Source organism: Cryptotermes secundus, unplaced genomic scaffold (assembly GCF_002891405.2).
Source record: "Cryptotermes secundus unplaced genomic scaffold, Csec_1.0 scaffold355, whole genome shotgun sequence".
In the NCBI taxonomy this organism is placed as follows: domain Eukaryota; kingdom Metazoa; phylum Arthropoda; class Insecta; order Blattodea; family Kalotermitidae; genus Cryptotermes; species Cryptotermes secundus.
Window position 1 is genome coordinate 1,109,254 of NW_019737088.1, and position 23,244 is coordinate 1,132,497.

The 23,244-nt window shown below is 43.9% G+C and overlaps 1 protein-coding gene across 3 annotated transcripts in view; it reads left to right on the forward strand.

The window, feature by feature from the left end:
* The window catches only part of LOC111870075 (ankyrin repeat domain-containing protein SOWAHB), a 325,518-nt gene that overhangs the window by 142,915 nt on the left and 159,359 nt on the right, over positions 1 to 23,244 (forward strand). The gene's annotated exons all lie outside the window — the stretch shown is intronic.

Sequence of the window (23,244 nt, forward strand, 5' to 3'; positions counted from 1 at the left end):
TGCCGACAATGTGTAAAGAATGCCTGGCTATTCCATAAGAGCGAGAAATTCTCCTAGAAGATAGAATCTAGCAGTATTAGCCATGATTTATATCGGAGCAGGCTTTGTGAAATGCAGCCATACTTTTTTTTTTTGCACTCAGCTACTGTAAATGCTAAAGTCTGTATTATACAGCTAACACAAGCTGTATGCGGTATGCAGTGTGTGGATCGCAGTCCGAAATAACATCCAAGATTATTTTTTCTTCACAGCGATTTCTCATATTTCATGTTTGTAGTTGCCATTAGACGTTCACGTGCAGAAGTTCTGGGCCCACACAGCGTTGTCGAGTGGAAGCCATCCAGCTTTTTATCCGACAGATTCGGGGTTCAGGTCTCGGGACCTGGAGACCGGCTGTCTTGACTGAGATTTTGGTGGTTCCCTCAGTCCCTTCAGGCCACAGCTACTTCCTTCGATATCGTTTCCAATTCGTTCTTCACAAATCTTATCACTCGACGCTGTATTGAAGTATTCAAAGCGCATTTAAATAAACAAATAAATAAATAAGAAGTTGTGGGAAGATCTTTTGCTTTCCCTTTCAACAGCCCTGTCTGTATACAGAGAATTTAAAAAATTACAAATTAATTGTACAAGTTAGCAAAAAAAGAAGGTAAAGCTATCCCTGTAACAGGCAGTGAAGGCCCATATGGTTGTGAGACGTCGAGGTTTGCATATTTCCTCTAGACAATCGGCTCGTACATAGCGGTAAGGATGTCAGCCTTACGCGTACGCACCGGCCTCCCTTAACCCCCCAGGAAGATTCCAGGTACTCATTTCTAGAATCTGAGTCGACCCCAGGGCCCTAGTGCGGCTGGAAGGGTTAGGTAAATTGAAAAAAAAAATCCAACAACAGAAACCTATTTCCGCTTGCATAATTTCACAATATTTGATAATCGTCAGGCAGATGTGGTATAAAACGCGAGTTGAGCCGTAAGAAGCCTGTCAGTGCCTGTGATATGGATGAGCAGTTGCTTTGTTCGAGGAACAACTGCCCGTTTGTTGTGGATAACTGTCATTTTCTTCTTCTTCTGCAATGTACTTGTGTGCGTTCACGCTTGCTGGGCCTATATCTTTATTTTGTGGGTTGTCGCAGTTGGAAATGGGTAGCGGGGTGACATGTCTTGGGGATGCAGCTTGCGGACTGGAGTAATTGTATTTGTACTCCTTGGTGCTGTGATTTGAAGCTGGACAAAGATTTCCTGTGGCTGTTCATTGCATCACATTGCACCTGAGATCCATCTTATTGACTTGGTACAAGAATAAAGTAATGAAATTGTCCCTATGCTTAACTAATTAAACACTACGCCGTGAAGACGTATGGGGGGGTGGATGTATAGACCCATGTATTCTTGACCTCGGCAGTAGTTGGAGGTGAGTGGTCAGCTTCACGCTATGTCCCCTTTACCCCCGGGGACGGACCCTCCGGTACCCATTGAAGAAGATGCTGGATGGGCCGCAGAGCCGGTCTGGACAACGTCAAGTGAAAATTCTTGGCCTTAACGGGGAATCTAACTCCGACCCCTCGGTCGTCCAGCCCCCAGCCAGTCGCTATACTGACTGAGCTATCCCGGCTCCTCACGTGCAGCCCGTAGCCAGTCGCTATACTGACTGCGCTATCCCGGCTCCTCACGTGCAGCCCGTAGCCAGTCGCTATACTGACTGCGCTATCCCGGCTCCTCACGTCCAGCCCCCAGCCAGTCGCTATACCGACTGAGCCATCGCGGCTCCTCACGTCCAGCCCCCAGCCAGTCGCTATACCGACTACGCTATTCCGGCTCGTAACTTGGTACAAGAATACCCCTGTTAAATGAGGTTAAGTGGATATTTCATGGTGGTTCTGTTTCTAGTTCCACCTTTACCTTTAGTAAATTAAAAAGTGTAGTGCTAAGTACAGTCGGAGACTACAAGTACATCCAAACGAACTCGCAGCCTCACTACTAACCCATGAAGATTAAAAAGATTCAAACCGTCAGACCTATCTGATAGATTTAGCTAGTTTTAAGTGTATACATGCCACAAATCTTAAGGCATCTACTGGGATAGCCTTATTAACACTGTTAATGACATAGTACCACATCAGTCACCAAAAGTGCTCATTGTCCTTAATTGGACAGATTGTATGAATCTATCTCAAATAAAAAAAACCTTTAGTATGTTTTTTATTTCCATTCCTTTTCCTTTTTTCCTCCTTCCTTACGTCTCCCTGTTTTATGTTTCTCCTTCCTCTCTCATTTCCTTGTTTCTTTCATCCTTCCTTTGTATCTTCCTTTATTTCTTGTTGCTCCTGTCTTTCATTGTCACCTTGTTTGCTTCTCGACGTATTTTTCCTCTCTTACTCTTCCTTTTTTGTTTCCTCCTCAGCATATTAAACATTCCCCTGTAAAAGGAATGCATAAGTAATCGAAAAATAGGAAGTTAAAATCTACTCCTTTTTATAAATCACATTAAATCATCTCCTTGCATACAAAACATTCTATACGCGGTTGTTAGAAGTGAAATACACTCGTTTAGAAATCTATTCTAACAAGCTGATAATTCTGAAATATTTACATTGCTATCTGTTGAAGCAATAACTCGACAATTTAGTTCTTTTATATGTTTTATATGAGCTGTATTCGTAATTCAGACAACATCTAAGGAATACAGGAACACGTCACAAGCCTCCTTCAAGTGCTGCACAAACTCGGTTGGTAAGAATGAGCCATAGACATGACCTCTGACATAACCCCTTAGGAAGAAAGTTCATAGGCTTACGACCCGTAGATCCAGGGGGCCATAGTTTACAGCTTTCGTGACTAATCCATCTTCCGGGCGCTGTTTCTAGGTCTCTCATGTTAGTAGCTCCTCAAGTTGTTTCTTCTCGAACTAAATCACTAACTTGGATGGCAATTTGTTTAGTGACTGTCGTAATTGATATTAATGTAAGTTTTGTAGCATAAATGCTGTAGTCAGGAATACTTTTTGTAATGACGGTGTACGTTATAGGTGTCTGAGGCGAAGGTTTCCAAAACCAGAAGCCTGTTATCCTTCTAACAGCTTACCTTCTTCTGTTTAGTTAGCCGTGATATGATATACTGTGCTGTGGAGACTCGCTGTAATTACTTTGCTTGGAGAGTGATGAAGGTGCTGGGGCCACTTGTGGAAACAAGATTCGTTAAGGTAGGGCAAGTTGGAGCTCCGAGGAGAAGTGATGAATGAGTCTCCATTGTTTGCCGCCTGTTGCAGTCATATTTTACTCAATTGATAGTTCCCGATCTGGTGGTGCGGGACCCGGCTGAATTCTCTGCTCCATCGCGGTCTCTACGAGAACAGCTGCGTGCAACACTGCTGCTTGTCCACACTTTGGTTTAATTCGGGGATAAGATCTGTTTCTTTGTGGAGTTCCTTAAAATATAATGTTATTTGTTTATGTACATCATAGTTGTTTACTTTATATTTATTCGTTTGAACCACTCTTCGGTAAAATCGGTCTTTCCAGAAGACTTAGCAATGGTTAATCCTAATTTTAAGCTTCGTGGTTTTTAATTCCTAATCTTGTCCTCGTGGAGCCGGGATAGCTCAGTTGGTATAGCGACTGGCTATGGGCTCGACGACCGAGGGGTCGGAGTTCGAGTCCCGGTAAGGTCAAGAATTTTATTTTCACAATGTCCAGACCGGCTCTGCGGTTCACCCAATTACATATCGGGTACGGGGGCTCTTTCCTCGGGTGTAAAGCGCCCGGGGCTTGAAGGTGACTACTCACCTCCAACTAGTGCCGAGATAAAGAAAATGTGGATCTATACAGCCACTCCCCCATAGACCTTCATGGCATAGTGCTTAATTGGGTAAGCACAGGGACAGCTAAGGGACTAAGTCCCTTGTACTGCGGCCAACTCTTGTCTATTGTATCAGCCCCAGATGATAGGTGAGGGTGATTGTGGAGCATTTGGTGAACTGAAGATTGGCAGGGGAAACCGAGGTACTCGGAGAAAACTTACCCCATCGCCACTTTGTCCACCACAAATCCCACTTGACCAGACCCGGGATCGAACCCGGGCCGCCGCGGTGGGAAGCCAGCAACTAACCGCTTGAACTATGGCGCGGCCCACAAAGCTTTTACCTTACGTTACTCTTATCCTAATATTACAGGTGCGATAAGTTCCTGGAAGATGATAATGGCTGCTCGAAAATCTCTAGACAAAAACCACCTAACCTTCCATACCTTCCAGATACAAGATGTAAATATGCGAAGTTGGTTCAGATGGCTCAGGATATGGTCGAATGCTAGGCTCTGGTAAATACGGCTGTTGACCTACGGGGAGAAACCATTTGAGAGACCTACGCAGGGCTGGGAGGATTTATTAAAATTGATTTTAGGGGCTCTGGACTGATTCAGCTGTCTCAGAGTTGAGTCTTAATGGCGGGCTTTTGTAACACGTTGATGAATCTTGGGGGCTCCATAAAAAAAGGAATTTCTTCAAATTCTATACCATGGAGCTATTTATCCTGTATATAAGTTCCCGGGTTTCTCAGTCGACAAAATGATCACCTACTTGACTAGTATTTTTAACACCGAGCATCTATTATGAGGATGGCTGAGTATCTGATGCTGGTACTTAGATCTGTCTTTTCCCACGATGTGGCTCTTCTTATTGATGGTAAATAGTTTAAAAATGTAAAAGCTCGCCTGAGAATGTTTCTTTTTTTGTGGTGCTGCACAGGTATTCAGTAACAAGTAAATGCACTTATCTCCAAAGCGGGAAGATGTGTTTGTGTGTGTGTCATGGGAACGCGCTGGTGATTACGGAATCCTGGTTGCATGGTTTGCATTGTCGCCTTCAGGTTCCGTCCCAATGTGGCAGTGTAACTGTTATTCAGTTCTGATGGTTTACAACAAATTAAGTAGGCGTTCAGTTAGTCGAGACTACACCCGTCCTCATGAATGCATATGTAATCATCTTTTTCGCTTATATAGGATATTGGTGCGAAAGCCAGAAGGAAACAGACCACTGGGAAGGCCAAGGCGTAGGTGGGTGGACAATATTAAAATGCATCTTAGAGAGATAGGATGGGATGGTATGGATTGGATTGATCTGGCTCGGGATAGGGACCAATGGAGGCTCTTGTGAACACGATAATGAACCGGGTTCCATAAAATTCTGGGAAATTTTTGAGTAGCTGCTGATTTGGCTTCTCCTCAAGAAGAGCTCGGGTCCATAAGTAAGGAAATAAGTAAGCTTCACTTACTACACCATGTTAATATTTTCGAATACAGGAAGAACATTTCTTTCAGGTCTGGAAGATAAGTTCCTATTAAGATCTCTCTCTAGACCAAAGTTCGTATTTATAGGAAATATTTCGCGCAGTATTTTTTTTTTCAGATGTGGGATTTGAGATTCTCACAGCGGCGGTTATGAAGAATTCTGTCTTCTGGGATATAGCGCTGTGTAGGATCTGAGGTTCTCACAGCAGTGGTTATGAAGAGTACTATCTTCTGGAATATAGGGCTGTGTAGGATCTGAGGTTCTCACAGTGGTGGTTATGAAGAGTTCTGTCTTCTGGGATATAGCGCTGTGTAGGATCTGAGGTTCTCACAGCGGTGGTTATGAAGAGTACTATCTTCTGGGATATAGCGCTGTGTAGGATCTTAGATTCTCACAGCGGTGGTTATGAAGAGTACTATCTTCTGGGATATAGCGCTGTGTAGGATCTGAGGTTCTCACAGCGGTGGTTATGAAGAGTTCTATCTTCTGGGATATAGCGCTGTGTAGGATCTGAGGTTCTCACAGCGGTGGTTATGAAGAGTACTATATACTGGGATAGAATGTCATGTAGTCCGTTGAGAGTCAACCGACGTTTCGGAAGAGCACCTCCATCTTCAGGGTCGAATAATATTCCGAGCAAGAAACCAGCGTGAAAGCGTTAGGCTCCGCTTGCCACGTGTTTTCACGCGGGTTTCTTGCTCGGCTTATTCCTTGATCCTGAAGATGGAGACGATATATTGCTTGTCTGTGCATCTCTGCAAATGCGTTGTCAGCAGGTAGTGAGCATTGTGATGAAACTTTGTATCCTATAAGATTAGTGAAATTTCTTCATCGGTTGATTAACGGCAGCGTAGTTTGTATAGCGGCTGGCTACGAGCTGTACGACCAAGGGATCGGAGATCGAGTCCCAGTAGGGTCAAGAACTTTATCTTCTCCAAATCGTCCAGACCGGCTCTGGGGTCCACCGAGCCTCCTATCCAATGGGTAACGGGGGCTCTTTCCCCGGGTGTAAAGCGGATGAGGCGTGAAGCTGACCACTCCCCTGCGACTTGTGCCGAAGTGAGGAAAATGTGGATCTATACATTCACTCCCCCATACGCCTTCATGGCGTAGTGCTTAATTCGTTGAGCACATGGACAATTTTACCCTAACAGTGAACTTTTCGAGGAAGATTCTCTGGTCAAGAATATCGAAATGTCTATTCGTGAAGATAGTTGGACAGGAAGGAAGATTCATTCATCTTTGTATCTTTGCGTGGTCTGTATTATCATTCGATTTATTACAATGAATGCTGGTACAGCTCATATTGTTTCTTGTGTATTGTAATCTTCTCAAGTTCCATATTTATTGGTTTTAAAAACGGTAAAGCAATCCCTGTAACAGGCCGTGAAGGTCTGTAGGGCTGTGAAGGCCTGTAGGGCTGTGAGATGTATAAGCTCCCACATTTTCTCTAGACAGTCGGCTCACAGATGGCGGTAAGGTTGTCAGCCCTACGCGCCGGACGCCCTTTACCCTCGAGGAAGATTCCTGATACTCATTTCTGTTAGAGGCTGAGACGACCCCAGGATCATAATGCGGCTGGAAGGATTAGGTCAGTTAAAAAATCCAATGACCTCATCGGGCCTCGAACCTGCGACTTTCCGCTTGTAGCATAGTGCCTCAACCAACTACGCTACCGCGTGCCCAGAATATATTTCACAGCGAACTTTATGAGTGCGGTTTGATGATTATCATGTGATGCCTGACACTCCATTGCTCAGCTTGTACCTGAGAAAGTAAGCTACACATGCGAACACATTGATGGTGTCATGTACGTTTTACTTTGGGTACGGTAACAAACCGTGGGTGGTCGCCGGGGTGCCACAATATGCTGTGCCCTCCCACTTTTTATCTTATAATTCATACACTGTGTTTCAGAATGTTCTCTTGTGAAAGGAGGGCGTTCGTGCATTGTTAAGCTAACACTTGTTTCGTGTGGAGATCGGTACTGGGTGTAGACAGCTGTTAGACTTATTTGAAAGCTATTTCACTTCTCCCTCCGGACTGATATCCTACTAAATGTTGTTCAGTTTTGATGTAGTAACTCAACTGTTCCCAGGGGCACTATGCTGCACACCGGAAGGTGGCGGGTTCGAGTTCGAGTTCCGATGGGGTTGACTTTTTCAATTGACCTAATCCTTCCAGCCGCACTATAGCCCCGGGGTCGACTCAGCCTCTAACAGAAGTGAGTACCAGAAATCTTTCTGGGGTGTAGATAGTGGCCGGCGCGTAAGGCTGACAACCTTACCGCCATCTGTGAGCCGATTTTCTAGAAAATGTGGTAGTTTCGACGTCTCACAACCCTATGGTCCTTCACGGCCTGTTACAGGGATGGCTTTGCCTCTTATTTCTCATCTGTTCTCAAGACAAAAGGAATTTCCATGGTCACATTTACGAAGAAGAGGAAGTTTCCATGGCCAAGTACTCAAGCACAAGAATTCCAAGGTTAGGTTCATGAAAACCTTTGCATGACCACATTTGTGAGGAAACAATTGTACGTATTTACATTCACAAAGAAAGAAAATTGGCGGAAAAATTCCACGAGTTCATCGATGTACAGAAAGAAAAAGGGAATGATTACCTTTGTGAATGTTCTATTCGCTGTGGTCGCTTTCTTATAGAAATTTGCCAATGTCACATTCATAAATAAAGAAATTATCATGATACTAATCATGAAAGAATAAATTTTCCGTAGCTGTCTTTTCATAAATAATACAACTCGCTCATTCATTTCCGCTTTTAATGCAAGCTACAACTGTTCACAGTCTCTGTCTTATTTAAAAGACATTAAAATCACAACAACTGTTGCGTGTTTCGGCCCCACTTGACCATCTTCAGGCAACTGTTCGCATATTGAAACTGTCGCACTGCACTATATCGTAAGTCAATGTATTCCATGCTGTTGCATATCTTTCACTCTAGTATGTGTTACTCAGCAACGGCTCTGGAATAGTTGCTTATTAAGTATACGCTGCCTAACAACGGACGTTATTGCATCGTTTCATAAGCATTCGTTAGCAGCGGCTGCTTCTCTGATTGCACAGTTTTTGTTTCGAGCAAATATGAAACAGTATATCAGGATAGAGTGAAGAATCAAAGCATGTGGAACTAAACGTGGACCCTGTCGCCGAAGCCGACGTTGGTTTCGACTGTGAGTGTGCCACATCTTACAGAGATAGCGATGAATATATACGCGTCCTGGGGAGATTGGTCAAAGACAGGTGGAAGCTAAATGTAGGGCTAAGATTGCCCGTGGGTCTTTTTCAACTTGCATAAAGTATTCCTAATAATTATGCATATTCTGTGAGAAACTTTCCTAATGCTTCATTTACTGTGCTACAGTTTATTAGGGAGCCGGGATATCGCAGTCGGTGTAGCGACTGGTTACGAGCTGGACGGCTGAGGGGTCGGAGTTCGAGTTCCGATAGGAGCAAATTTTCTCCGTCTCCACGTCGTCCAGACCGGTTCTTGGGCCCACCGAGTTCCTCTTTCCCCCGGGAGTAAGGCGGCCGGGGCATGAAGCTGACCACTCACCTCCAGCCAGTGGTGAGGTCCATAATTCGCAGATCTATTCACCCACTTGCCTATACGTCTTCATTACGTGGTGCTTAATTAGTTTAGTACAGGAACAACAGTACCTTTATTATAATCCATTACACATGCATTCCGGTTCTACTGAACTACTATGTATCTAGGGCAGTCCTTTTGTTGGACCTTGCCCGCTTTTTCACTCTCTTAATTTTATACACATTTGGTAGGGCTCCTTGGACGGGGGATCAGGCCGTCGCACGGCCGCTACCTACACGGAGAGCAACACAAACAGAAAAAACGCCCCCAGACATCCATACCTTGAGTGGGATTCGATCCCAGCTTTCGAGGGAGCGAAGACATTTCATGCCTTAAACCGCGCGGCCACTGTGATCGGCCATTTCTGCTGAACTATATGTAGTTGGGCTTTACCATAGCTTCTCCATTTACTTAGTCCTTGCTTCTTTCTTTTGTTATTCCTTCCTTCCTTTCTTTCTTCTAACACTTTTGCATGTCCCTCAAAGCTCTAAGTGTTTCCTTGGCTCTGAATTCTGTTGGCCGCTTACCAAAACCCTAGCGGTGGCCCTACCAGACCGACAGTAATTAAACGTCCCTCCCGATGTGATTCATGAGCTCGAAGAACAATTAAATCCTGCCATTAAATCTCGTATTAGAGGTACTCGAATGCCGTGGCCAACATGGCGACAGAGTCCCTACCCCGCAATGTCTTATGCGCGACAAAGCGTGATCCTAGTGAGGGGCTCTTGTCGCTGACAAACCGGCTGCGTGTATGCCCTTGCAGACAAACAGCTGGGGAGGAAGCAGCTAGTAAAGTTCTTTATATCGTTTATATTCGTTGTGACAGCAATGTGGTTCTTAAGGACAACAAACAAAGCAATCTCCGTGGTTCTAGTCCGCACGCGAACTACGACCGAGCGACCGCCGCTTGTCGGCAAAATTAGTGCCAACTTTAGCTGATAGAGGGTGTCGCCTGGTCAGCGCAACGAATCCCCACGACCGTTAATTTCGGTCTTCTATTTCCACTATTTCCTTGAAATAACTTCTCACTTATCCTCACGAGGATGAGTGAACCCCGTTCCAGACCCACTGCTTGTCAGAACATGTGGCAGAGTCGGGAATCGAACCCGGACCTCTGGGTCTGTAGCCAGGAACTCTGACCACTAGACCACATAAGGACAGTAGGATAAAATAGGGAACCAGCGAGTTGTCTCACGTAGGCAGTTTCTCATGTAGTTTGGAATTTAATTCTGATTTGTATCGCTGTTACAGTTATAATACCCCTTAAATGCCAGTTCCCCTATATTCAGGTTCCGGTATTAGACAGGTGTATCTTTGCTGTATGTGGCAAAATGTTGCAGTTGGATGTAATTATAGTTTTCCAATAAATCCCCGTTTCCGTTTAGTCGCGGATCTGTTTTTACAGGTTTCACCGCATTTCGAATTGTATAGAACATTGCAATGACTTGCAGACTGTTTTCCGATAAATGCGTGTTTACGTATATTCAGGATTTAGTATGCTCGCGTCATACAAACCAGTACGTTTGGTTTCCGACTAATTAAAGTTTCAATTTAATAGTTCTGTTTTAGTCAGGTTTTACTGCAGTGGGCAGGTCATGTAGAACGAATGGGGGAGACGAAGAATGCGTATAGGATATTGGTGGGAAAGCCAGAAGGAAAGAGACCACAGGCCAGACCAAGGCGTAGATAGGTGGACAAAATTAGAATGGATCTTAGAGAGATAGGATGAGATGGTATGGATTGGATAGATCTGGCTCAGGATAGGGACCAGTGGAGGGCCCTTGTGAACACAGTAAGGAACCTTCGGGTTCCATAAAATGCTGGGAAATTCTTGAGTAGCTGCACAATTGGAGGCATCTCAAGAAGGGCTCAGCTCCATGAGTGAGTAAGTAAGTTTACTGCAGTCGAGTCAGGCAACCCTGAACTATGGAGTATGTAGCATTTTTTTTAAATACAGTATTCATATCTCTATGTCCCGAGGTAAGAGCAAGGATATTTTGTCTGTTAGAACATTGCACAGGGGTCGATTGGAATATCGTACAGGATTAGTTCAAGATCTCAAGACACGCTTCCGCTTTTTATGCATGTCAGCATAACGTTGATGAGTTGGTTGCATGTGTTGGGGCTGTCATACAAATTCGCTCGTATAATATGCATTATGCCGGCAGTTAAGTCTTATGAATGCTCTGTTTTGCTTAGAGCAGCAGTGTCATAAAGGCCAGTAAGTGTAAAATTTAACAGGTGTTAGTCCGTGGAGCAGAATTCTTCTTCAGAAGCTAATTATCACCCCGCTTGTCAAGAAATTCCCCTCCTTTCATAGGTTCATTGCCGTATTCACTAGAGCCTGCCACTGGTCCCTATCCCGAGCCGGATGAATCCAGTTGACATCTTGATAACGTGTTTCTTCAAGGCTCCCGACCTTTGTTTGGTATATTAGTTACGTCTGTCACAGTGCTTGTGTAACCCGCAGTATACTGAGTAATACAAGCGGGTCTGTGTCCTCTATTAACGTTTACATGTTGGAGTATGTTGATACACCCACATACGCGTTTTTACGTACCTATCTCCAGTGGTTCACTAATTATAACCATCAAACCAAAAGCTAGTTACAAATTTCGTTGAGCCGCGATGTTATTGTTTTACATTGTATAAAATGTGACAGAAACAAAAGATTCATATTTTTAAAACATCTGTTAACACATAAAAGGTAAAGCTAATCCTGTAACAGGCTGTGGAGGCCCATAAGTTTGTGAGACGTCGAGGCTACCACATTTTCTAGACAGTTGGCTTGCAGATGGCGGTAAAGTCAGCCTTACGCTCCGGACGCCCTTTACTCACAGGAAGTTTCCTGGTACTCATTTCTGTTACAGCCTGAATCGACCCCAGGGCCATAATACAACTGAAAGGATTAAGTCAACTATAAAATCCTGTGACCTCATGGGGAATCGAACCCGCGACCTTCCGGCTTGTAGCATAGTACTTCAACCAACTACGCTACCACGTGCTTCCATCTATTAACACATAATTTAAAAGCCATAAATTGAATGTAGAACGCGTCAAAGTTGATGTGACAACCATGCTTGGGGTATTAATAGAGGGAAATTGAAAAGTGCGCAGGTTGAGAGGCCTCTAATGGCATGGTAGTGCCGCGATGAAAATCCGTTAATTTGTAAAAAGTTGTTATTAAGGGGCATGACATATGGTCATAATACAGCAAACGAACCTTCTAAAGAACAGGTGAACGGGAAACAGATTACGAGGCTCTGAATGAATGGAGCTCACTCTGGATGTAGTTAATTTCCAGATTTTCGTCATATATCCGTCGAATTCTTGCCCAGCTGAATAATTGCGTACCAGCTATCAACTGCTAAGTAGAATCCTACACCCTTCACTTCACCACGTTTATAAGATGCTTATTTCCGGCAGGAGCGTCTAGACCTGCTCTGTGGCCCACCCAGCCTCCTGTCCGTGGGTACTGGGGTCTCTTTCCCCGGAAATAAAGCGGTCGGGTCATGAGGCTCACCACTCACTTATATCTAGTACCGAGGTCAAGAATGGTGCAGCTGTACCTCCACTCCCCCACACGTCTTCATGGCGTAGTGCGTAATTAAGTAGCACAGGGATAAACAAACAAAAACAAATTCCGTGGTTTTAGTCCACAAGCGAACTATACCGACTGAGCGACCGCCGCTTCTCGGCGAAGTAAGTGCCACTTTTAGCGCATAGAGAGTGTCGCGTGATCAGCGCAACGAATCCCCACGGCCCTTAATCTCGGGTTTCTAGACCTTTGTATCTGTAACCAGGAACTCTGACCACTAGACCACAGAGGCGGTCCCGAGCACAGGGACACCTTTATCTTTTTGTGTGTTGGGAAGACTTACCACACTCATGCACTAATGAATCTAATGGCACTCAGGCAGTATATTTTATTAACTTCCTTTAGTTTTAATAAGTGCGAACGTGTAACTGCATGGCTTAAAATGTCTCCATTACATTATCACCACAAAAAATAAATAAAAGCTGGTTGTATTTCATATTTTACCTACCTGTCTTGTTTACTGATATTTGATTCATAGTCTTTCATTATGCTAATGCATTTACAAACATGAGTGCTTTTTATGGCCTCTGTCGGTTCATGTGACACGCACTTACAGTTGTAAGTCTCAGTTTACATTTGCAGGGAAATATGTATGGTTGTTATGACAGATATCAACCCGATGTATTGCCTTTTTACAGTTAATGAATGGGGACTGAACCTAGTCCTCCTCTATCAGAACTTGAGACGTGAATGCAAACTATTCTATTATAGTACAATTATGGCTGTACGGCCTCTTTGTTGGGCCTTGGTGGCTTTTTCTGTTTCTTAATCCTATACACAGTCGGTAGGACTCCTTGGACGGGATCAGTCCGTCTCAAGGCCGCTACCTACGCAGAGAACAACACAAACACAGAATAAACGCACACATACATCAATGCCTTGAGTGGGATTCGAACCCACGACTCCAGTGTTTGAGCGTGCGGCCACCGTGATCGGCACCGAAAACATTGTATTGGGCTCAAGAAAATGTTGAAAGAAGTTACTGCATAGGCCTGTGTAGACTTGGGGGAAATCATACACTCGTACTACTGAACAGTTTGGTCTGCAGATAACACTCTAGACTTGTATTCGGAAGTACTGTGGTCGAATCTCGGCCGAGGCAGCATATATCCACTCAGAGTTTTCATTCTTCTCGCATTATGGTTTACACAAATTATAAGAAACTAATAAAAATGAAAAAGTGAAGGAATGCAGTTTCTTGGCTCAGAATTTAGCACAAAAACTGTGACGTGTCTAGATATGGAGCCAAGTTGATTTGCTTTTGTGTTATACAGTTGCTGACTAGTGCAGATGTTAGACGGTTTGTCATACCCCTGTTTAGGGCAGAATTCGTATTTAATTACGGCTGTTTTTCCGAGAAACGTGCTTGTCCCGCTCCTGGTAATGAATCATTCTCCCTGCTTGTCTCTATTTTCTCCCCGTTGAGAAACGAAGGCGTTGCGTTGACATGCCACGATGTCTCGGACGGTAAGAGAAATTGTCTTGATGGAGAAGGGGCACGTGGCCCACAGCGAGCACGGTTTAATTCTGTCACGCTGCTGCCCTAGTGCTGCTTTATGGGGTTACTCGAACTTATACCCAGCCTAATGGCTCACGCCTGTCTTGAATCGCTCGAATCATCCGTATGATCATATCTTTATTTTGCGACGCCGTTTCAGTTCCATTGGTTATGTAGGCTTATCGATGGGGCACGGAATAGCGTAGTTGGTTAAGGGACTATACTACAAACCGGTAGGTCGCGGGTTAGATTCCCGATGACGCCGGTGGATTTTTAAATTGACCTAATGCTTCCAGCCGCACTGTAGCCCTGGGATGCACTTAGCCTCTAACAGAAATGAGTACCAGAATATTTTGTGGGGAGGGGATAAAGGGGGACTGGCCGGCGCGTAGGGCTGGTAACCTCACAGCCGAATGTCTAGAGAGAATTTGGGAACCTCAACGTCTCACAACCCTATGAGCCTCCACGACCTTTTATACAGGCTTATCGTCCAATTTGAATTGGAGAGGGCGTGGATGTAACTACCTGTGGCCAAATTTGAAAGAACTATCCCATCCCGGAGTGACTGAGGAAAGGGACTAGAAATCTCACCGATGATAACATACCCTGTCCGCGAACATAGAACCCCCTAATATGAAGCGAAAGTGTCTACTATTAGACCGGGACGTTCGGCGGAGTCGTTGGTGAATTATTTGACAGTGCTGTATCGATTGCAGAGGTTTTTTTAGAGTCTGCTGGGAGTATTGTCGTGAATAGTAACTTACGGCGGAAGCGGTCCTAGCCCATTTTGAGACACCAGCACAGCTTGAAAGCACTTCATAAGCCACGAGGAACCTGAGTCAGACTACCAGTCGGGGACTTGAAACAAGGACCCCCTCTAATACGATGCAGGAGTTACAGCCATTTTACGGATCCTGTGCCCTTGCACGCTCTCTATGTCTACACGTTTTCTCGTACCTAACTGAATACTTTTATACGTCGTTAAGTTTGTTTAACTTCCGCTTCTTAAGTTCTTGTGGTGTGTCTCGTAAAGTTACTCCCAGCAGATATGCAGTAATCTCTTGTGTATGCTTTCTTTTTGTCTCATAGCCCATGTTTCGCTTCTAGAACACAAAATTGGTTCAGATATGTACCAGTAACTGCCGATCACAATGTCCGTGCAGTTTAGGCACGTTCTGTGTCCTACCGCTCAAATTCATGAGTCATTAGTTACAGTCCCACTCGATAGATGGACGTAGGTGCTACGTGCGCATTTCTTTCTATTTATGTTGTCGCTTTTAGATATAGACTTTGCGATGGGTTGATTCCACATCCATGGAGACCTACCTCTTGTCTTCTCTCTTCTATTTCTGTTTCTCCTTTCGTTTCGTTTCAGTTTCTTAATGTTAGACAGTTGGTAGAACTCCTTCGACGGGGGAGGAGCACGTCGCAAGGCCGCTACCTGACACAAACAGCCATGCCTTGAGTGGGATTCGAACGCATGATCCTAGTGTTCGAGCGAGCGAAGACATTTCGTGCCTTAGACCGCGCGGTTACTGTGACCGGCAATTTATGTTTTATGCTGTTTTTTTATCATCGTGTTCTTTTGAAATCCTCCAGACTGTATTTGTACTGTGTTTTGCGGTAGACCTTGTGGTGTAGCTATCTGAGGAAATAGCTTAAGTAATATGTTACGATGAAGGCCTGGCGGAACAGAACGATGCGATCAGCGTTACTTCTCACAACATGTAGAGACCAATATAGGCACAGAAAGATAGTAGAAGACGAGGTGGACGTACATGTAGCATGAATGGGGGAGAAGAGGAATGCATATAGGATTTTGGTGGGAAAGCCAGAAGGAAAAAGACCACTGGGAAGACCAAGGCGTAGGTGGGTGGACAATATTAAAATGGATCTTACAGAGATAGAATGTGATGGTATGGATTGAATTGATCTGGCTCAGGATAGGGACCAGTGGAGGGCACTTGTGAACACGGTAATGAACCTTCGGGTTCCATGAAATGGTGGGAAATTATTGAGTAGCTGCAGATTTGGCTTCTCCTGAAGAAGGGCTCAGCTCCGTAAGTAAGTAATACTTAACTGTACTGATTAATGAGAATCATGTAAAACCTTAGTAAGAATGGCCAATCTTCGGGATTCAAACTCGGCACCTCTCAAATAAGAACTGTGTCGGATATTTTTAGGGCTATTGAATCAAGGACAATGTCATGAGTAGGGCATGGAGCAATCATGAGGGACATGAGAAATACATACAGAATTTTGTTAGGAAAACTTAAAGGCTGCTTGGGAGATAGACATGAATATTGGAATGGATTGCGAAGAAACTGAGTGTGTGGATGTAGGCTAGGTTCAACTCATATTCATTATAGCACAGGACACTGANACCTGCTATCACGCTGGTTCCTTGCTCGACTTATTTTTCGGCTCTGAAGATGGAAGCGATATATTCTTCCGAAACGTCGGTTGACTTTCAACGGACTACACGGCGCTATATCCCAATACATAGTGGTGTTTCGACTTGTTCACAGTGTTCTGTAGAGACATTACTCTCTGCTTCATAACAGTACAAGCTCCTACTCGCACGCTGTTTGAGCTATGTGGAGGGGGTTCCTGTTTGAGCTCCTCCTGTAAATGTAAACAAAGGCTCGTGTAAGGGCTACATTGACCAGAAGGTCATGGAAAGGCGGAAGAAGCTCTACCACACGATTGCTGCTCTCGCCTATCCTTTGATATTTCCTTCCGAAATTGTTTTGGTCGTCCTCCTGTACGTCTCTCGAAATCCCCATCTTTCAGAATGCTGATGTCCGCTCTTGTCACCGTGTTCTGAGCCAGAATAGCTAAATCGTTGAAGTGACTCTACGAGCACGAATCGTCCTTGTATAAAATTATGTTGAACATAGTTCGAAATGAGTGGGCCCTCTGTCACCTCTGTGTCCATATCATCTGACAGGGCCCATCCAACTTCTAGCAGATGGTTATGTATATCTAGTTCCGAGGTATATAATGAGTGGAGCTTTATCTATCCTTCTATACGCCTTACTGGCATGCAAAATGTTAGTCTTCAATTATAATTGAATTATAAACAGTAATGATACAGCTCATACTAAAATTGAAACTTTCCGTTGCATTTTTAACTACCATTGTATTGGCTTTTAGATCTAATCCTTCCAGCCGCATTTGGCGTTTGGGTCTACTCAGCCTCTAACAGAAATGAGTACCAGGAGACTTCCTGGTGATAGAGTGTAAAGGTCTGCCGACTCGTGAGGCTGACAACCTCACTGCCATCTATGAGCCGATTGTCTCGAAGATGTGGGAGCTTCGACGTCTCACAACCCTATGGTCCTCCACGGCCTGTTACATGGAAGGCTTTACCTTTATATTGGTTTAACATGTAAATAACAGCAGAGGTTTGTGAGATGAAAGAAACAAGCTTGAACAACGTCTGACTTCTGTTACCACACTTCGGGACTTAGTGTTACACTAACTTACATAGAAACTAATTTGAATTTGGAACGGTGTGTTACACATGTTGAGAAACAGTGGTATAGGCCATGGATTTGTGGACAGCCATGACGAACATTCGCCCTTTAGGCTTATATGCGAAACATCATTTGGGTTTGTTACGTCTCTGTATATTGTAAGCCTCTCGTTGCGTGAAAAACAATCTAGGATCCTTGACAGCGCCATCACATTCCAGCTGTCTTTCCTCTTGTAACTGCTTTAAATTATCAATGAATGCAAACGGTGATAAAATTTGACATAATTTTAACTTTAACAAGCTTGTAAACTCAGTGTTCATTCATCGAGTGTTTTAAATAATTATATGTTGCCGGAATTGGGCTACTAAATATTTTACACGAGCATAGTAATTTTGTTAAACTGTTTCTCCCGGCCGATTTTACGTGTACTTAAATGGCATGCTTAACTTTCTCATACCCATGTCATCAGGAAGGAGAATTTTTGTCACGTGATGGGTTTATGAATGTGGAAGTGACATGAACGCATTAATTTACAGGCCTGTCTGTATTTTCCGTATAATATAACTTAATATTTGGTGTTCTAATACTGTGACCGCCTCTGTGGTCTAGTGGTCGGAGTTCCTGCCTAGAGAACCAGAGGTCTGTGTTCGATTCTCGGCGCTACTAGATTTTCTGAGAAGTAGTGGGTCTGGAACGGGGTCCACTCAGCCTCGTGAGGATAATCGAGGAACTATTTCAAGCAAATAGCTGCTCCGGTCTAGAAAACCGAGATTAACGCCCGTGGGGATCCGTTGGGTTGACCACGTGACACCCCCTATCCGCAAATTTGGCACTAACTTCGCCGACAAGCGGCGGTCGCTAGGTCGGTATAGTTCGCTTGCGGACTAAAGCCACTAAGTTTTGTTCTAAAACTGTGTGCACTTCTCTTTTAACCGACATGTTTCTTCCGTTCCTAGATAGATGCAGGTTTTCACTGTAGGACCCATAACGATTTCAATCCGAAGATTGGCAACTGTTCAGTATGTCTCATGAAGACATCTCCGTCCAGTGTTTTCAACGCTGAAAGTGCTGTTGAACTGAAGAAGTAATTATATATCGCCTCCTCCTTCCTATTCTCCTTTGTTTTCTTCTTCGCCTTTTACTTAATCGTGTTCCTCATAATGCGTTTCTCCTTCTGCTTTCATCTTCTTTTCATCCTTCATCTTCTTTTCATCCTCTCTTTCAGTGTCCTGTCTTGCGTAACTGCGCGATTCAGGTCTGCAAGGGTTAATAAAGATGAATTTCCACAGTTTTTTTTACAGAGGCCCCTATTTTTTTCCCCACAGAATACAAATGTGGCTACACTTTCTTGACGTAGTTGAAGATTTGTGGTCTACACATATCGGATACCTTATGTTTAAGTGGAAACTGAAAAATGTTTTGTTTTATTTGTTCATCTTTGAATCTGTTTTGTAAAGCCTTGTCCTTTCTTCCGATAATATCTTCAGGAATGAACTATTCCTGGATTAAATAAATGATTTGAAAGAATTGTGGATGGTATGGCGCACTGGGACAACCACTAAATATTGCTTTCCGTCTTAGCCAAGGATCCGGAACGGCTCCAACAGCATGTGTAACAAGAAGCTCTGAGAAGAATGAATGACTTCGCTTTCCTTCATATGTCAGCTAGGACTGTAGTACAGAAATTATGCAATTTAATGATCCATTTATGTGAGCAGTGCAACTGGCACAGATTTCAGCCCTTTGGGTTTGTCATATATACTTGAAAGTTTTACACGGTCGCCATAGCTGTAATGTTAACATGCAACAGATGTTTCTGCAAACATTATAGGTTTGTTTATGCTGTCTTTTCCTGCAACGTTTCCCGCTCGTATCTGCAGTGGTTCGTTGTTGAGCACTATGAAACAAATCTAAATACAGAATTTACATGTCTCTATGCTGTTTTTGCATTACACTTAGAATTTCCTTAGAAGCTGAACATTTATCGATCTCTTACTCGTATTATTAAGTTTTAGTGTCCTGTATTAGTGACACTAGTGTCCCTTTCACTAAAATAGTTCGCATGACCGCCATGTTGGTGTTATTCAGACTAGGAAATTGTAAAGTGAAAAGCTGGTGTGATATCTGTACCAAATCGAATGAAAACCCATCATGGGGCTCAGAATTTGTAGGAAAGACGAAAGCATGGGTTTGATGATACCGTAAGCCCATGTTTCTTTATAGAATAAATAGAATAAGCGAAAAGATGATACCTGATCATAATGCCTATTCTCTCTGTTTAGAGCGTCTGATTTGTTATGGTGGGAGATTTTCATAACTCTGGCTGCTATATACCGTCTGCGTACCGGGCAGAAGTGTTTAGTTAGCCACTTTCACTGATGCAGTGGTCTAAAGGCTCCCAGACTCATCACACAGTAACGTATTGTCATAAGTCACCTGGCTCTCTAAAGTAAGAATCATTATGCTGGCGAGGGCCAGCAGCAATTTACTGGACTGGACTGGAAGCAACAGTTACAACAAAGGTAGCGCTTACACAGAAAGAGGAGGCCCCAGTTGTAAACACATACAAGTCTAGGAGAACAAAAATCTTGGTCATAGATCTCGACAAGACATGAAGCCAAGAATGACTGTGCTGGCGAGAACCAGCAGCAGTTTCACCTACCAACCATCTCCCACCACATACTTCGGGTTCCACCCTAAGACAGTCCATGAACAAAGTAGACGGTCACTGTCGCTTTCTGTAAACTCCTGCCCTGCTTCCGCTGATGATGTCACATTGTGTAATTGCCCACGGAACAGGGCTAAACGGGCGTCATAGGTTCGAAATACCGTGGCATTCTGGCATAAACGCAGATGACAGTAGTTAACCAGGCAGGAAGCAGTTGAATGCATATTTTGGTACACCCTGTAATGAACTGTTCCGGATCCTTCATCTGAGTTGCTTCGATATGGATGGGGTATGTAAATGCATACCTTCTGGCGTAAGAAACTTTATACTTGTCCGTCCTGCAGATAAGATACGTCTTGTATTTCTGTTTTTTTTACTCTCCTTGAGATAACGTTTATGTGTATAAGAAATATGGGGCGCAGTAGGGAAACAAAATATGTCTTGATTTTCTATAAATTCATGTCACTGATCGAGATTGTCCCCTCGGAAGTAGATGCACTGCTTTATTTGCGCCTGGAATGTTGTCCAGTTAGTCCGACATTGCTGTGTTATTGGCATTTTTAAACGAGATATCATCTTGTTTCAAGAATATCCTTACTGAAGCTGATGGATATGCAACAGTCAGTATTGCAGTTCCGTGCTGTCATTACACACGTTTTAACACATAACACTAAAGCAATACACTGCGATCTCCGCTTTCTATCTGGCCATTTACGAGCTTGCTGTCTGCTAAGTGTGAAAACGTGTCTTCAGAAGTGTTCGTCGCATTGTTTATGCGAATTCATACGATGTTTTTTTCTATAAGCCTCATACCTGTCGCTATGCTACATCTCAGTGATATGCCTAAGAGTGTTCACTCTTGTTGTTCAGCTATAAGCATCAGTTCAAAATAAGCCATACGGTAGCCATGTTTTAAATTCCAATTTTCGACAGAAATTACTTTTTAAAACGTGCGTATTTTTAAGAAATTATTTATAAAATACAAATATTCATACGGGAGACGGGAAAGCTCAGTCGGTGTATCGCTTGGGTTACGGTCTAGACCGGGATTCGATTCCCGACAGGGGAAAGAGATTGTTCTTTCCTGCATACCATTCTGTTCAGGCGGGTAAAGCGGAAGGAGCGTCAGGCTGACCGTACACCTCCATCTAGTTCTGAGGTCAAGAATGTTGTGCTTAATTAAATAAACTTTACCAGAATAGATATCAATATTTCGATCGCCATTGCTATTAGCGTCCTGTGCTGTTTTCATACGTACTTTTCCATTGGCCTGGTGCCTTGTACGGTTCGAGAGAATCTTTACTCCGTAAGGTTTATTATTACCGGTTGATGCGTTTGTATTATCCATCTAACTATGCCTGTATATCTCTTATGGACTTTGACCGTTTCTTTCAATTACTTAATCTATACACAATCGGTAGGACTCCTTGAACGGGGGATCAGTCCGTCGTAAGGCCGCTACCTACACACAGGACAACACAAACACAGAATTATTACACAGAGACATCCATGGCTTCTGTGGGATTCGAACCCACGATCGTAACTTCCGAGGGAGCGAAGACGGCGCGGCTGCTGTGATTGGCACGTTTGTGCGATTTTGCTGTATACATTTTAATGTTAAAGTTACGAAGATTTATTCTTGGCAGACGGAGGGCAGAAAGGGAGCGGACAGGGTTGTTTGTTTCTATCGTCTTCCAGAAAACAGCCAAACAAATTGTTGAATTTCCTGTACTAGATATAGGGTGCGAGGTACGTGCATATTGGTATTCATACAGTTTGGTGATGTACTGCTATGCACTGCAGCTGCTCGGACCTTGCATTCAGCTCACTGATACTGACAGTTAATGAAACATTATGTAAGATTTGAGGCTTTCACGGCGGTGACTATGAAGAAAGCAGTCTTCTGGGATTTGGCACCGTGTATATGTGGTGTTAACCGACGTTTCGGATGAACGTATCGCCTCCATCTTCAGGATAGAAGAAAAAATATATAAGAAATCTGCAAGCGAAGAGACCGTGAGAACCGGTAAAAGCAGAATACAGAAGATGGAGGCGATACGTTCCTCCGAAACGTCGGTTAACACCACATATACACGGTGCCAAATCCCAGAAAACTGCTTTCTTCATAATGAAACATTGCTGCTAACCATTTGAAATTTTGTATATATATATAGGTCATTTAAAAGGGTAGCCACGATAGCGCAGTCTGTATAGCGATTGGCTACGGGCTGGACGACGAGGGGTCGGAGTTCGAGTCGCGATAGAGTCAAGAATTTTCTCTTTCCCACGTCAATCCCGATTCTGGGACCCACCCAGCCTCTTTTCCAATGGGCACCGGCGGCTCTATCCCCTGGTATAAATCGGCCAGGGCGTGAGGCTGACCATGCACCTCCAACTAGTGCCAAGATCAAGACAACATAGCTCTAACCACTCCCCCATACGTCTTCATCGCGTAGTGCTTAATTAGTTAAGCATAGGGACAACGTTTCCCCCTTGGCACTACAGCCCCAGTGGACCTAGGCCTACCTCCATGAACTTCTCCGTTTACTTCCGTTTTTGTAGATCTTACACATACGGTAGGACTCCTTGGGCGGGTCATCAGCTCGTCGCGAGGCCTCTACCTGTACACAAACACAGAAAAACGCACACACACACACACACACAAACTAAACTTCTATGCCCTGAGTGGGATTCCAACCAACGATCCCGGTTTCCAAGCGAGCGAAGACAGTACATGCCTTAGACCGCTCGGCTACCGTGACCAGCGTTTTTACCCTTTAGGTCTTTTAAAATTGGAACGTATTCGTAAGAAGGAGCAGTGTAAATGAAGGCTGGAGTGACTGGAGCATGTGATTCGAAGTAATGAAACAAAGGTGGCTCAGCGAATTAGTGTAAATAAGCAGGGGGGTGTAAGAAGAGTGGGGCGTCCCAGTTTCGTATGACTGGAAGCCGTGGGCAGTGAATGCGAGAGGTGGAAGGCATAGGCATGTTTGTCGGAAAGGAGAGGAGGGATTCTATAGGACTATGTAGCCAGGAAGTAAGTAAAGCATGCAAAGAAATGAATCATTAATTGAATCATTATTAATTCGTAGCCTCACTGCATAGCTTAAATT